This window comes from Tachypleus tridentatus, chromosome 8, assembly GCF_004210375.1.
Source record: "Tachypleus tridentatus isolate NWPU-2018 chromosome 8, ASM421037v1, whole genome shotgun sequence".
NCBI classification, from domain to species: domain Eukaryota; kingdom Metazoa; phylum Arthropoda; class Merostomata; order Xiphosura; family Limulidae; genus Tachypleus; species Tachypleus tridentatus.
Window position 1 is genome coordinate 25,052,716 of NC_134832.1, and position 16,494 is coordinate 25,069,209.

The following is a 16,494-nucleotide window of genomic DNA, read 5'->3' on the forward strand; positions in this document are numbered from 1 at the left end:
TAAGTAGTACATTCTTAAACATTTCGTCTGCATGTTAATTCAAAAGAATAGTTATTGACGAAATACTTTAAAACTTAGGATGCATTTTTATGAGTAGAAATACCAAGTACGCAATAAGAATTACGCGCGAAAAATATGTGAATGAATACTGGTGTATTCAACACTAACTGTTTGTTAATTAATTGTACCAATAGTGCAGGAAACAGGAAGGGAGCAACTTTTTAACCTCTCTGAATGAAAATGTATCAAAATTAAGAAAATGTATAGGAGAGAATGCATCAAACCATAATGAAGCCATGACAGAGACTATTGTTAGTCATTCCTTTTCTCATTTTAGATTGCTCTTCTAGATCATTCCTTAAGCTTGTAGCCTATCTAATCCATTGGAACTCTGGCAGAAATAGATGAAAAGCATGAGTGAAAATATCCTCCACAGATCCCAGAGATAAAATCCTAACCTCAAGGTGAACTTTTCTCCTTGAAGACAAACTTCTCTTCATTGGTGTGAAACACCTCAAGTCTATGATACCACCAACACCCACCAGGAACTACCAGCATGCTCTTGCTCAAGAGATCCTATGTGGAATCTCCTATGATGGTTTGGAATTTGTTGACTTTACTAAAGAAAATGGTGATGGATGAGCAGAGAAAAACCTACATTAAAATCCTGAAATACATTGAGTTTAAAAATTAAGACATGTTTTTCTTCATGCAGCTGGTAGCACTGGGAAAACATCTGTTCCTGGTGACACTTGGAAGACATTTGTTTTCAACCTGCTACTAGATAAAGTTCATCAGAGGAAAAACTGCTCTAGTTGTGGCGTCATCAGAGATTACGGCCAGTCTGCTTACTGGAGGAAGAACTGTCCATTCCATATTTAAGCTAACATTGATCTATCCAATAAGAGTCTTTATTTGCAACATTTCAAAGGGGACTGCCTTTGTGTAATTCCTGGCTGAATGTGAATTAATAGTGTGGATGAAATCACCATGTTCCACAGTGGAGCATTTGAGGTTGTCATCTCATCTTTGCAGGACCTTCAGGCATTGCCAGGATTATGGTTGGTATAGCTATTCTCATGGCTGGTAACCTTCAACAGACCCTACCTGTTATATATTCATAAACAAAAGCTGGTAAGTTAACTATCTGCATAAAACATCATTCCTTTGGAGACATTTTCAAGCTGAAACTAACTACAAATATGCGAGTGTGTTTCCATAGAGACCAAGAAACAGGAAAGTTTTCTGCACCTCTTTTTGACATAGAAAGTGGAAATATTCTTTTTTAAGACACAAATGGACTTATCGCCTTTAGATATGGTGATATTCCTCTTCTGAAGTGGAAATGAGCTGGAAAAAGGATGTTCCCAAATATAACATTATCTGGCTATATGATAGGGCTTAGTTTGGTTCCCAAAAATTATCCTGTTGACAGAATAAATTTCAGGTTGTGTATCCCACAAATCTGTTGATTTAGTGTTGTACCTTGATCAAGTTGTTCATTGTACAGTTGAATTCTTGAATTTCCTGCCGCTTCCAGGTTTTCCACCAAGTAATTTGATACTCAAACTTTGGTCATCTCTCATGCTTTGGAGAAACTTGGACTCACCTAAGCTATGCTAGAATATGAGATTAATTTTGAAAGAATTACCCTCCTATGTCGTTAAAGCTACAATCATCACAAGCAATTTCAAAAGTGGAATTGTCTTTCTCCCTCAGATACGTATCATCCCAACTAACACGGCCTTTGAATTCCAGAGATTTCAATTCCACATCCAACACAACTTTGAAATGTCTATTAACAAATCTCAAGGCAGCCTTTAAGGGTTTTTGACTATATTTTACAACTTGCTTTTCTCATGAGCAGCTTTATATTGCATGTTCCCAAAGAAAAAAAACATTCGCATGGCTTTACACCATTATTTTGCATTTTGTGAGAGAAAAAGTGCTTAGTGCTTAGATTGGTTATTAGCTGGGATAAAGGAAAAGAGAAGATTTTGAATAACAAGGAAAACAACCGAAAAAAGATTAACAATAAATTTATTCCACCTAGTATGATGCTGAAAGACTAAAAAAAGATAGAATTGGTTGAAGCAGGGTAATGTTTCCCTTGCGTCTCTGAAATCTAAATAATACAATTAATTCATCATACCTATCAGTGATTATTCTAAGGAATTGAGGAGTATTTCTTAAATGACCAGCGATTAATAGAGTAATTTTTGTCATGCATTCCACAAACTTACGAAATACACTCTTGTTCAATGGTGTTTCATCACAAAGAAATTACTTGGATTGATCCGTGTCAAAGTAGCAACATCAGAAGCTATGAACGAAGGACGTTGAGTTATCACTACTTAAGATGTATTTCTGGTATATGATTCAATAATAAATAATAAAATCTCTTTAAAAGATCAATTTTGTTCTGCCCATAATCATTGAATCTCATTAGCCTGTAAATTATTTGAGCACTGAGAGAACTGTTTAGAATGTGCTTCATCACAATTAACAAGCTTTTGGCTTTCTTGCCATTTTAATTTACCATTTAGAACATTAAGTCAGTCCATAATATGAACCAGCATTATAACCAAAGCAACAATAGTGAAAACATTGTACTGGATTTTTAGTATAAATATCAATTCAAAATGGTAGTAGAGAGAAAAAAAGTTGTTTTCCGATGGCCATCAAATCCACTATTCTAAATCGTCAAAATCTGATTAGGAGTGGAGGAAGAAATGTTATTGCATGAGTAGTTTAAATTATGGCGAACATTTCGAGTTAGTAAACCTATAATTTAGAAATGTAAGTCTTAAAACTCTAAACTTTCTAATGAAGTCACTTATCATGTTGCCTTACTCATACATGTCGAGTAACTCCTTTAATTCATTGTCATTATTGTTTTTTTGTCTACTCTTGTTTGACTATTCCATAAATTTTAGGTACAACATTTATCGAGTTACAAACTTTCTCTTCTTAAAAAAATCCTTCTAAACTACACTTTCGATTAAATTCTGAGAAATGTTCAATACTCAAGCGATTTTTACCTTTTATTTCAATGTATTTTTGTTTATTCTGAGCTTATGAAGTTTTCACACTAGACACAGTTCAAAGAACCGTTAAGTTGACTTTGTGTAGTTGCTTTTGTTGCTCTCTAGAGATGCTATCTGTTACCCTTATGGAATATTTGATGTGAAACTACATGTTGTGCAAGATCTATACGACATCAATTTCTTTCACTAGTAGTACGGATGATATCTAAAAGCTATGACTTCTCCTACGTTAAATGAGAATGACCAGTCAAAAAATAGTATTTGTTATGAATATATCCGATGCCTCTTGTTAAGTAAGAAATGTCAGATTTAACCTGTTCAGTGCCGTAGACGAGATAACTCGTCCAAGCCGATCGGTAACACAGTGCCATGGACGAGTTAATTTGTTCTCAATAATACCTAACGTCAACGCTAGATGTCAACACCATACACGCATTTGACCTACTTACAAATTATTTCACTTTCGAACCAAAATAGCTTCACGAAAAAAAGTTACAAAATGAAGAACCATTAGAGTTGTATTGTAGCAGCTGAAATACTTGGCAGTCAACAGGTTAAACAGTCTACACAGAACCTCAAGGAAGTTGTTGTCAGGAAACATTTTGAGGGAGCCAGTGAGTAGTGAACATATAGCACCCTGAAAGCAAGAACTCATACTGTATTTTTGATTTGGTCATAAAGAGAGGTTGTTTTCATTTTATTTCGCCATTATGGTCTCTAACCGTATTTCTTTGTTTGAACTCGATTAGTTTGGTAAATTTAGAATTTCTTTCTAATGTATCTTGCCAATCCTCACATTATAACATGGACCCGCCTACGAAAATCAGTTTTGTCCATTAAGTAGCTGAAGTTAGATCCAAAATTCACCTACTGAATGACAAACAATGAACCATTTTGTTTTGGGAAATTTGTTTTTCTTTCTTCCTTTCTTTTTGAATGACGAGAAAAAGTGAATTGATTCTTTTTTTTCCCTTTTTTCAGTTGTTCTATAATAAATATGAACAACGAACTAAGTTACCAAATAAGAGAATATAAATAAAGAACTACCTTTTTTTCATTGCTCGTTTTTGTTTTCTTAATAACTAAAGAGAACTAATACTTCTTCTTCATTGTTTGTTTGGTTTGATTTGAATTTCGTGCAAAGCTATTCAAGGGCTATCTGTGCTAGCCGTCCCTAATTTAGCAGTGTAAGACCAGATGGAAGGCAACTAATCATCACCACCTACCGCCAACTCTTGGGCTACTCTTTTACCAACGAATAGAGGGATTGATCCTCACAATATAACGCCCCCACGGCTGAAAGAACGAGCATGTTTGGTGTGGCAGGGATTCAAACCCGTAACTCTGGGATTACAAGTCGAGTGCCTTAACCATCTGGCCGTGCCGGGACTCCTTGTTTGTTTTACAGCTATTGAATAACGTAAAGCGAACAAAGAACCAGTTTATTTTTTGAATAAATAAATCGAATTGGTTTATTTTCAGTTTCTGAATAAGAGAACATAAACAATGAATCACTTCATATACTGTTGTTCATTTGTTGGCTTTTGAAATAACAAAATATGAGCTAATAGTGCTTTGTTTTCCACTTTTGGAAAAAGAGAAAATGAAAAACGAACCAATGAATTTTTCGTCTTTCAAATAACGAAAAACGGAAGTATTCTTTCTCTGATTTTTTCTTTCTCCGATGAACAGAAACCATTTTGCATTTTTCCGGGGGCCTGGCCTGGCCAAGCGCGTAAGGCGTGCGACTCGTAATCCGAGGGTCGCGGGTTCGCGCCCGCGTTGCGCTAAACATGCTCGCCCTCCCAGCCGTAGGGGTGTATAATGTTACGGTCAATCCCACTATTCGTTGGTAAAAGAGTAGCCCAAGAGCTGGCGGTGGGTGGTGATGACTAGCTGCCTTCCATCTAGTCTTACACTACTAAATTAGGGACGGCTAGCACAGATAGCCCTCGAGTAGCTTTGTGCAAAAAACAAACAAACAAACAAGCATTTTTCCGGTGGGCCGTAAAAACCGATCCTGGATTCATATGAAATAATTTTCAAACTAAAAAAACAAACCCGTTGCATTATTCAAAAGTAACTCCCTTTCAAGAAGCCGTTCTATTGCCCGAAAGCCCCATATATTTTGGTGCAACAATAAACATTCTGACCTACAATTGAGAGAAGAGTAAACGAGACAAGCTCTATACCATCAAGATTTGGTACATATGTATATAATCCTATCATCGTACCTTAGCTGTTTTTCCTGGAGATATGCTTATTAAACATTTGTGCTGTGTTGATACCAAATATATTTTATTCTAAATTATCAGAAGTATACCTAGGAGACATGGAACCTGAACATAAATATATATTTTTTCTATACATTCCTTTTTTGTATTTCTTTAAGTCTTCAATTAATTGTTTTTAAAAATAATTATTCAGTTTTCTTCTTTTATTCAGATTAAGAAAAATCGCAAGATAATTTGATAGTTGTTGAACAGTATGATGATGCTCGGAAAGTTTAATTTATTATTTTAGAGTCCATAGCTTCCACTCTGCTACTAGTATGTTTGTTTATATAGGTACTACTGGTTTATATTACCGCCTAGAATACATGTTAGTATATATTAAATACATAAATTTCTTTTCTTTGTCAATCAGCAAGTTTTCTCCTAAGCATTCAATAATGTGCACATCTTTTCTACATGTGGCATGCATGTCTGTCATACATATAGCTTCTTAAAAGTGTATTTCTCACCGTTTGAAAGACTTGCAAAATGCCTCACAATGCTGCAAATATTTCATTTCTTCGTCCTTAAAGAAATTTTTATTGAAGATAAAAATTTCACTACTAAACCTCTACGCTTCTACTTTCTTTCATTGTATGGAACAACACTTACAATAATCTATCTAAATATTTTTACTTCAATTTATACTATATCCTTAACTTTAATATCAACTACATACTGAATCATACGATTACTAATTTTTTCCATTACATAAACCAGAAATTTATATTTTATTTAGACTTATGAAATATTTTGTTCTCTCAGGCTTCACATCACTATCAGTGTAACGTATAAGCAGGCTGTTGATACCATCAGCATTGTATTTGCGGTCACTTACAAAATGCGTAAGAAAATTGGAGTAAATGCATGTTTCCCTGTCTTATATGTTTATATTGTGGCATACGTATTTTGCAGAGATGATGGAAAGTTACACTAATTCCTTGATTGATGCATGACATATTTTAATATATTTTTTTTAGTTTTCTAATTTAGGAACAGCAGTATATTTTATGATAAAGATGACAATAGAAGAGTTATTTGCATATGTTCCATAGGTTTTCTACCTAGAATATATATAAACATTTTCAACACTATACTGCATATTAAGTATTTTATTTTCAATAAAGAAACCACTACGCTCATTTTGCCCCCATCATTTATGGAATTAGTTCAGTGTAAAAGGGTGGCATATGTACTTTCTCGTGGGAATGATTGCTGTACATTGAACACACTATAAAGAGATTTACAATTCTTTTTTTTTTTTCTGTCAGGTTATTTGATTTCTCAGGGATAGAGCATTCATTGTTTTGAAATTAGATGATTGTTACTCTCATGTGTAGCATCTGTGCCATGAGAAGGTATGATTTTGTTGTTTTTTTGTAGTTAAATTTTTTCTCAGTGTGGTATATGTTACATATAGAACTATAACTAAACCTCAACAAATATCATATTTAATTTAAAATTAACATCTCTCTCGCATTGCAAAAAATATTTTTTAGCATGACTAGGTTATATTTAGTCTTTTTTGTGAGGTCAGAGAAAGTGAACAATTTCTGCTCTGCATGCATTTGCAGATGAGCTCTCAATGATTCTGCAATTCCTACTTATTCATTCCATTGAAATTTGGTAAATCTGAGAATACATGTATACATTATCACTAAATGAGCAGTATATTCCATGATAATAGTGATCCTATACCAAATAATTTATTTTCAAATTATATGGTACGCAAACAGCTACTGGAGTTTGACTGAGATGTTATGAAGAATTTTTTAAAGGAATTATTAGTGGATGCAGTAGTGATGGCATGAGTGTAGGATATATTTCACTTGATCTATTCACATACACAATCTACTATATATATATATATGAATGATGCGTTGAAAAAATAAAATTAATCAGTTTTCTGTCATACCAATTTTGAAATGTGTTATAAAAATAAATTGCACATATGGCAACAAATTCATCCGTGATTCTGATGAGAGTTTAAAAATGCAAGCTGACACATTCATTACACATATCATAGGTTTCATGATGCTATACTTATCAAACAAAACACAGTCTAAAAGCCATTTACTATGGTCATCAAGGCAAACCATTTGCTCTGTTGTTGGTTTTCAATACAGAAATTAGAGGGAAGTACCATAATTGAGATTGATTGATAATGATACTTATCGCTTGCTTTGATAGACAAATCTGCGTTTCATTTATTGTTTACAGGTTTACTGTAATCAGTAGGAAGTGTTCTTGTATAGCTGCATCTTGTGTATGGAAGTAGACAGTTGTATCCTATAATGGTAACTAACATGATATCTCAAGATCATAACCTTCCTTATTTTCAACTGGAATGGCCGGTCACATGGTTAGTGCTAGTCACTTTAGGTCAGTCTAATATTAATTTCAACTAAATAACGTGAGGTTTTAATCAGTCTGGAAAAAATCTCCAGAGAAAGTAATTCTGAAGAATTAACGTCTCCAATAAAGTGCTATATACGTATTATTTTGATTCTGTTTCGATTTATGAGTCAATAAAGAGACTGTTAAATTTGCTTTTTACACTTTTTCCTGTTTATTGTTCAGCACAGACTCAGTTGTCGTTAGTGGCGCTCAGTGTTACTAATTATTACATCTTGCCGAACTTCGCTTAATATAGCGAACCTACTTGATGTGCACTTAACGGAAATCAGTTTTATCTGAAAATATCGCAGCTGGCCATCTGATACTTTGGATATTGCTGTGGCTTCGCAGTAGTGAAAAATTGAGGAGAGTATCACAATAGAGTTTCTTTAATGTCTAAATTAGCCTTGAAAGCCTTATTATATTGTGGCATATTGGGTAATACCGCATCGTATGTATTGGGGGGACTGTACAAAATATATCATACATCTTTTAGTATGATGAAACACCGTTCCCTAGAAAATAATATATCCTACATAACATCCAAAATGTATCTTATCCAATCAGAATCCTCAACCTGATCTCTGCTGATCTTCTCTGACTTATTATGGAATGTTGTCTGAGACACAAATGGAACAAGCTGTAAAATTTCACTTCACTTTGTAAAAGGCGAGGCAGTCTATTCAACCAGAAGTGTACCAAAAATAAGTAGGTAGTGCTGTCATAAAGTTTTCCCTAAAGACATGATGCATTGATTCTCAAAAATGATTTCCCATTACTAATGGTAAATACTGTATGCCTTTCCATAAAATTCCTTTTAGTCTCATGGGATTAGTATGTCAAATTGTATTCGATTTGTAATCGGTGTCTTTGAAAGTATACTAAATTAAGCAAAGTCCTTTATCCGTGATTTGTTCCCCCCCCCCAGTTGTGCTCCCAGTGGCTCAGTGGTATGTCTACGGACTTACAACGCTAAAAATCGGATTTCGATACCAGTGGTGGGCAGAGCACAGCTAGCCCCTTGTGTAACTTTGTGGTTAATTTAAAACAACATCAAAACAACAATCCACCGTTTGTAATCGTTTCAGTAACTGAAAACATTTCAATGTTAACCTGGTGTTAATTCTCCTGCAAGGTTTATTTTATGCTTCAACATATAAGTTTTTTTTGTAAAAATAATAAAACACGTCTGTTTTTTTATTGTCTCGGTAATTTATTCTTTTGTACAATTACTCTGACCTGCTTTGTTCAACAATATTTTAAAACAAAATGTGTTGTTTCTTTAAAAAAGATATGTTTATGGATACAGTCATGTGAAAAAGTTAGAACACCCTATGAAAGCCTGTGTATTTTTGTAACATTTTTGGATATATAGATATTTAATCTCAATTTTAACAATACTGAGAGATTATAGAAATGTAACTAAACAATTAAAACTGAAGAAAAGACTTTTCAAGATATTCTGTAAATGTAATTCTACAAAAATGCATATTCTAACTGATGAAACAATTAGGAAACCCCCACATTTATTCCCACTTAAAATGGCTCAACTCACACACAGGTGTATCATGCCAGGTGCACATGATTAGAAGATCGTCACTCAGCATTTTGAATTAGGCTTGCCCTATTTAAACCTCAGACATTTAGTTTGGTGTGCTCCTGACTGTTGAGGTGAGAGTGAGCACCATGGTGAGAGCAAAAGAGCTGTCTGAGGCGTTCAGAAAGAAAATTGTAGCAACTTAAGAGTCTTGTAAGGGATTTAAGAAGATCCCAAAATATTTTGAAATCAGCCATTCCACTGTCCAGAAAATAGTCAACAAGTGGAGGGCTTTCAAAACAACTGCCAACATGCCCATGTCTGGTCGTCCAAGCAAGTTCACCCCGAGAGTAGATCGCAAGATGCTAAAAGAGGTCTCCAAATACCCTAACATGTTATCACGGGACCTACAACAGGTTCTGGCTACTGTTGATATGAAAGTGCATGCCTGTACAATCAGAAAGAGACTGCACAAGTTTAACTTGCATAGGAGGTGTGCAAGGAGGAAACCTTTGCTCTCTAAGACAAACATCAAGGGCAGACTGAAGTTTGTCAGAGAGAATGTAGACAAAGACCAGGACTTCTGGAATAATGATCTTTGGTCAGATGAGTTCAAAATTGAATTATTTGGACACCAGAACAAAGGACATGTTTGGCGTAAACCAAATGCAGCATTCCAGGAAAAGAACTGAAGCATGGAGGTGGAAGTGTCATGGTTTGGGGCTGCTTTGCTGCAGGACCTGGACAGCTCACAATCATAGAATCCACCATGATTTCTACTGTGTATCAAAGGGTGCTTGAGGAACATGTGAGACCATCTGTACGAAAATTAAAGCTGAGCCAAACTGGACCTTGGAAGGACTGGCTGAAAACTAAGAAATGTAGAGTCCTGAAATGACCGAGTCAAAGCTTAGATCTTAATCCCATGGAGATGCTGTGGGGTGACTTGAAACGGGCTGTACATGCAAGAAACCCATCAAACATCTCACAGCTGAAATAATTTTGCATTGAGGAGGGGGGCAAACTTTCTTCAGACTGGTAGATAGCTACAAGAAGAGTCTCACTGCCAAAGGGGGTAACGCTAGCTATTAGGGGGTAGGGTGTCCTAACTTTTTCCTCAGTTAGAATATGCATTTTTGTATAATTACATTTACAGAAGATCTCGAAAAGTCTTTTCTTCAGTTTTAATTGTTTAGTTATATTCATATAATCTCTTAGTATTGTTGAAATTGAGATTAAATATCTTTATATCCAAAAATGTTACAAAACTACACAAGCTTTCATAGGGTGTTCTAACTTTTTCACATGACTGTAGGCCTGGCATGGCCAAGCGCGTAAGGCGTGCGACTCGTAATTCGCGGGTTCGCGCCCGCGTGCGCTAAACATGCTCGCCCTCCCAGCCGTGGGGGCGTATAATGTGACGGTCAATCCCACTATTCGTTGGTAAAAGAGTAGCCCAAGAGTTGGCGGTGGGTGGTGATGACTAGTTGCCTTCCCTCTAGTCTTACACTGCTAAATTAGGGACGGCTAGCACAGATAGCCCTCGAGTAGCTTTGTGCGAAATTCCAAAACAAACAAGCAAACTATTTCACCAACGAATAGTGGGATTAATCGAACATATAACGCCCCCACATATAACGAACATATAACGTAGTTAATCAATTTTAATTTGCATAAAATTTATATTTTCCAACATGACTGACACAAAATTTTCTTTTTTAACACAAATATATTTTACTATAGAAACAAAAATACAATTTATAATAATGGATATAATTTATAATAATAACACATGACTGTATTATTATTGGAATGTTTTGTGACGTTTGTTTTCACTTTAGGATTTTTTTTGTTTTTTCTTCTCACAGGAAAAGCAAGCATTAAATAATGGCCGAATTGTTTTTCTTAAGTTAAAATTATCAGTATATCATGAATCTTATTAAGAGACTCATATTTTATTTCAATTGTACGAGGTAAGAACTTGCTGTCTTGTTGAATGCTTTGAAAAAATATGTCCTTGTTAGAGGGCATGAAATGAAAGTGTCATATCTTAATCGGATGGTGTGATTGTTTATTTGTTTTGAAAATCGCACAAAGCTATTCGAGGGCTATCTGTGCAAGCCGTCCCTAATTTAGCAGTGTAAGACAAGAGGGAAGGCAGCTAGTCATCACCACCCACCGCCAACTCTTGGGCTACTCTCTTACCAACGAGTAGTGGGATTGACCATCACATTATAACGCACTTATGGCTGAAAGGACGAGCATGTTTGGTGCGATCGGAATTCGACCCTCGGATTACGAGTCGAACGCCTTAACACACTTGGCCATGCCGAGCCCGGATGGCATGAAATTATAGTGTCATGTCTTAATTAAACGATATGAAATACTGTTTTTCAGGAACATAAAATTACAGTTTATTAGCTTAGTCGAACGGTCTGAAGTTATAATGCCACTCACTACATGAAATGGCAGGGTCAATTAATATTGTAATAGCCTGACATAACAGTATTGACACATTTAAATGTAGATATCTTGTGAATAAGGAGAGGACGTAACAGTTTAACATCTACAGTGTGATTAGTTTGGCATAAAATTATTTTAGTATTGTAAAATTTTAACTCCGTTGAAGCAGTAAAATGTTCTGCTCCCAGTATCAAAAGATGGACCCAGAAAACTATACATTACCATTGCTTTTTGCTGCCTCCCGTTACTCCTAAAGTAAAGGGATTAGTCACCAGTAAAATATTAGAACCTGTTATTTTTTATTTGTCGTTGTTATTTAATATTAAGCACAAAGCTACACATAGGGTTATCTGCGTTCTGCCCACCATGGGTATCGAAATCAGTTTTTTGCAGTGTAAGTCCACAGATATACCACTATGCCAATAAGGGGTATTTAATATATATTTTTTATTGAAACCATTTGGACCTGTTTTATTCAGATTGATGAGAAAAATAACATTTTAGATGTTTTAGGCGTTTAAACTACTTAAATAATTAAAGTAACTGGACAAATTGGGATCACATGAGAAAAAATACATATTTCAATTTCAGTTACATAATGAAGATATACGTTTTGATCCACGTTACACAATGGGAAATCATATGTACAGGAAGTTGACAATTTAAATATTCAAAGCCACATTTAATAATAATTAAATAATATCTGTATATTAATATATTTACTATTGTGTATTTATTTTAATATCGATGTTTGTTTAGTTAAATATATATTTAGAAATGCATGTAACTTGTTCTGTTAAATGTGTATCGTCAAATTCTCGCTCATTCACAAAATTTCTTAAAGATTTTCGAGCTTAAGAATTAATACTGTTTATGTATGTATGTAAATACCAATATTGTTGGGCCAACTGAAACCTCTAGAACCTAGCTTCAAAGTTTATAAATCAATGCGCCGAGAGATAGTTATATATCGTTTATTTGCTATAGTTAGTATACTATAAATTTCGGAAGCTGTAACTGTGATAAACGATTATTAATCGGAAAACTACATGTATTTGAAAAAGAACGATTATAGATTTCAAACATTACAAACCATTTAACATCAATGAATTAATTTTGGTTGTCAGTATTTAAATTATAATTTTAGATATATTTGTCTTTAAAAAAAAAAACTCATGTGTAAAGAAACTAACTGGCTTCTCGTCAAGTGATGTCTACCTGTATATCAACACAGATATAATTCACTCATTGGGAACCGTCGATAAAATATTCCGTTCCAGATTAGATAGAAAACTCGGTATTTTGTGTAAAAACTTTGTATATGAATTATTATTTGTACTAACTATTTGTAATAGATGTTATTATAAATTGTATCGTTGTTTGTATGTTAAAGTTACATATATTTTGTGTTAAGAAAGAAAATTGTGTGCATCAATCTTGTTGGCGACTATTATAAATTTGATACATATCGAAATTTAATTAACTTCTCAATCAAAATCGTAATAGATAACAACAATAATTTGGATACTCGTCCGAATTACATTATAATATGTAACAATAAATTGGTAACTAATGTTTGAGATCTAAATCAAAGATAAAATTTGAAATAAATTAAAATACAAATTTTAATTCGATTTATATTTATCAGTTCCTACAAGATTTGATCATATCTTAATATCAAAGTTTTCTTGAATCATCCTCCCTCGAACAACTAGAAAAATATAATAAAAGTTAATTGTTTGAAATTGCCAAGCTTTTATAATTAGAAGTTAAAAAATGAAGGGGAGAAAAGGAGCTAAAAAGTGTATTGTTGAAGTACCAATCGATGATGATTTGTTGTCTGAGGAAGCATTAGGGAGATACTCTAGTGTTTCCACTAGCCAATCAGAGTTGAGTGATAAAGATAAGTTAGAAGTTCAGTTTAAACTCAAACAAATCGAGCTTGAACAAGCCCGTATTAAAACCGAAAAAAAGACAAATCCACATCGAGATCCAGGAGACAGCACCTAGTGCGTTTTTTCTCTGCATACTGATACAGTTTCACTAGATCACCCGATGTTATGGATTTAGCCGCTGATATAAAGGCTGATATTGTTAGAGAGAAATTTAAGCCTTTTTTGTCTGTTGGCTCTGTGTCTTTGACAAATGACGCTGCTAATCTTATACCCTTACATATTGTATATGATACTGAGGTAACTCAATCATTGCTGTTAGAAGGTATACTGCCCTTAGGTCTGAGTGCTGCCACTGATGAGTCTGTTATTACTCAGGGTAGTGAGGGTGGCTTTCTTAATCTTCCTTTTCATAACATTTATTTAGCATCAGATCTAGTTTCGGGACAAGTTATCGTTGGAGTAAGGTCTAGTCTACTCTGCCAGTCAGGGTGGATCATTATTGTTTGGAAACGATTTGGCTAGGAAAAAGTTGTTACCAAATCCAAAATGGTTTATAAGCCAATCATCTAAGGATAATGTTGTTGTTGAAAAGAATCCAGTCATGTTTTCTTCACGTGCTGTGACTCGACCTTAGGCTAAGAAGTTAAGCTAAAACAAATGATGTACACATATTCAAAGGACAACATTATAGATTTGTCTCAAATAGTTTTTGGATCCGACAGGGATTTTGTGAATAACTCTTCTACTGAAAATTATTTGGTGAGAGACAATGATGGATCTAAGGAATCTGGTTCAGTTGGCGAAGTTCTATTTGTGAGAAGTAAACTGATCACTGAGAAGAAAAGGATTTACAGATTTCTTCTCTATTTAAATATAAACTCCTAAAGAATGAACTGGAGAAAGTTAAAAACGATTACTTTTTCTTTGTTCCAAAAGAAAGTCATTCTGATATATTAAAAGTGCCCGTCATAGGAGGTCATTTAAAAGTCAACAAGATACGTGTCAAAATTATGAGACATTTCTTTTGGCCAAAAGTTAGGGAAAATGTTTCTCAATTTTGCAAAACTTGTCATACCTCTCAATTGGCCGGAAAATTTAAAAAGAAAATTTCCTTTGCTCCTTTAAAACCTATCTCACCTTCCAAAGAACTCTTTAATCGTGTGATTATTAACTATGTAGAACCTTTATCAAAAACCCGATCAGGGAATCAGTATTTATTGACTATCATGTACACATCCATTTGATTCCCTGAAGCTATCTCCTTAAGAAACATTTCGGAAAAAAAAAGATATAAGGCTTTGATTAATTTCTTTACTTTTATTGGCTTACCAAAAGAAATTCAGTCATATTTTATGTTTGGGTTGTTATAATAGGTTGTTTATCGGTGTTCCATATGGATCAAATCTAGTGTATATTATCTCGAATCACATTCTATCTTAAAAATATGAATCGGGCTTACTGTCTAGATAGTGAGAAAGATTGCCATGAAGGAGTTCATTTATTATCATTTACTGTTCTTGAGTCAATTTAGGAGTTGCTAGAGTTTAGCCCGTTCAAGTTTGTGTTTAACCGTTCTTTGTCTGGTCCTTTGAAGTTGCTGAAGTAAAAATGGTTGAAAGAAGACCCAAAAGAAATACACCTATTAGATTGTATTTCCATGTTTCAGTCCAGACTGTTGAGAGCTTGAGAAAATTTGAAGCGATTCCAAACTAGAACGAAAAACGTTTATAATCATAAGGCTAAAGAACTTAAGTTCCATCCTTGTATCGTTATTTACTATGGTACATCCACTCAAAACTAAGTACTATGGTCCCTATCTGGCTGTTTGAAAAACCAATGAGTCAGTCTATTTTGTAAAAATGCCTGTTCGTCGAAAGGCTACTTATTTATGTCATATCAATATATTGAAGTCCTATAACATTCGAAATGCATCTGAAAATATTTTATCATTTGAGTGTTCTGGTGAAATTGGTGAAAATCTTTTTGACTCAGATACCCGTAAATGTGAAAATATTGGAGATGATTGCAATATGAGTAATTTTGACAGTCTGGCCAGTTTTATGCAAAATGTGCCTTTAGAAGAGAAAACTCAACTTACTAGTTCACTGAGTAAATATGAAAGTATATTTCTGGACATTCTAATCAAACCAACATTGCTGTTCACGATGATCATATAGGTGATGCTTCTCCTGTGAAACGACATCCCTGTCATGTGAATCCAATCAAGGCTGATAAAATGCGTAAAGAAATGTCATATACGCTAGGCGGCTAGAGAATAGCATTATAGAACCCAGTAAGTGATTGATCTTCACCTTGCGTACTGGTTCCTAAATCTGATAGTTCGGCTACATTGTTTACAGACTTTCTCGAAGAGAATGCTTTGATGAAGACAGATTCCTATCTCATTCTAAGAATGGATGATGGTATTGATAAAATTGGAAAAGCCGGTTATATTACAAAATGTGATCTTCTGATGGGATACTGGGCTGTTCTTCTAGCTGAGAGAGCAAAATAAAGCTGATTTTCTAACTCCTGATGAATTATATCAGTATAATGTAATGCTATATTGGACGAAAAATTATTAGGCAACTCTTCAGCAAATGATGAATCGATGTCTCAACAATTTATCAGATGTTGGAATTTATGTTGATGATACTGTAATTTACAGTAACACCTGGAAAAAACACTTATGTGTACTACGTGGCGTTTTTGAGAGGCTTAAGAAAGCCAATCGCACTGTAAATTTGACAAAAAATAACTTTCAGAAAACTGAAGTTCTTTACTTGGGTTATAAGGTAGGTCACAGTCAAGGTTTTTCCAATTCAAGCTAAAGTTGATTGCATTGTAAATTATCCAACATCTACAGACAGGAAAAGTTTGAA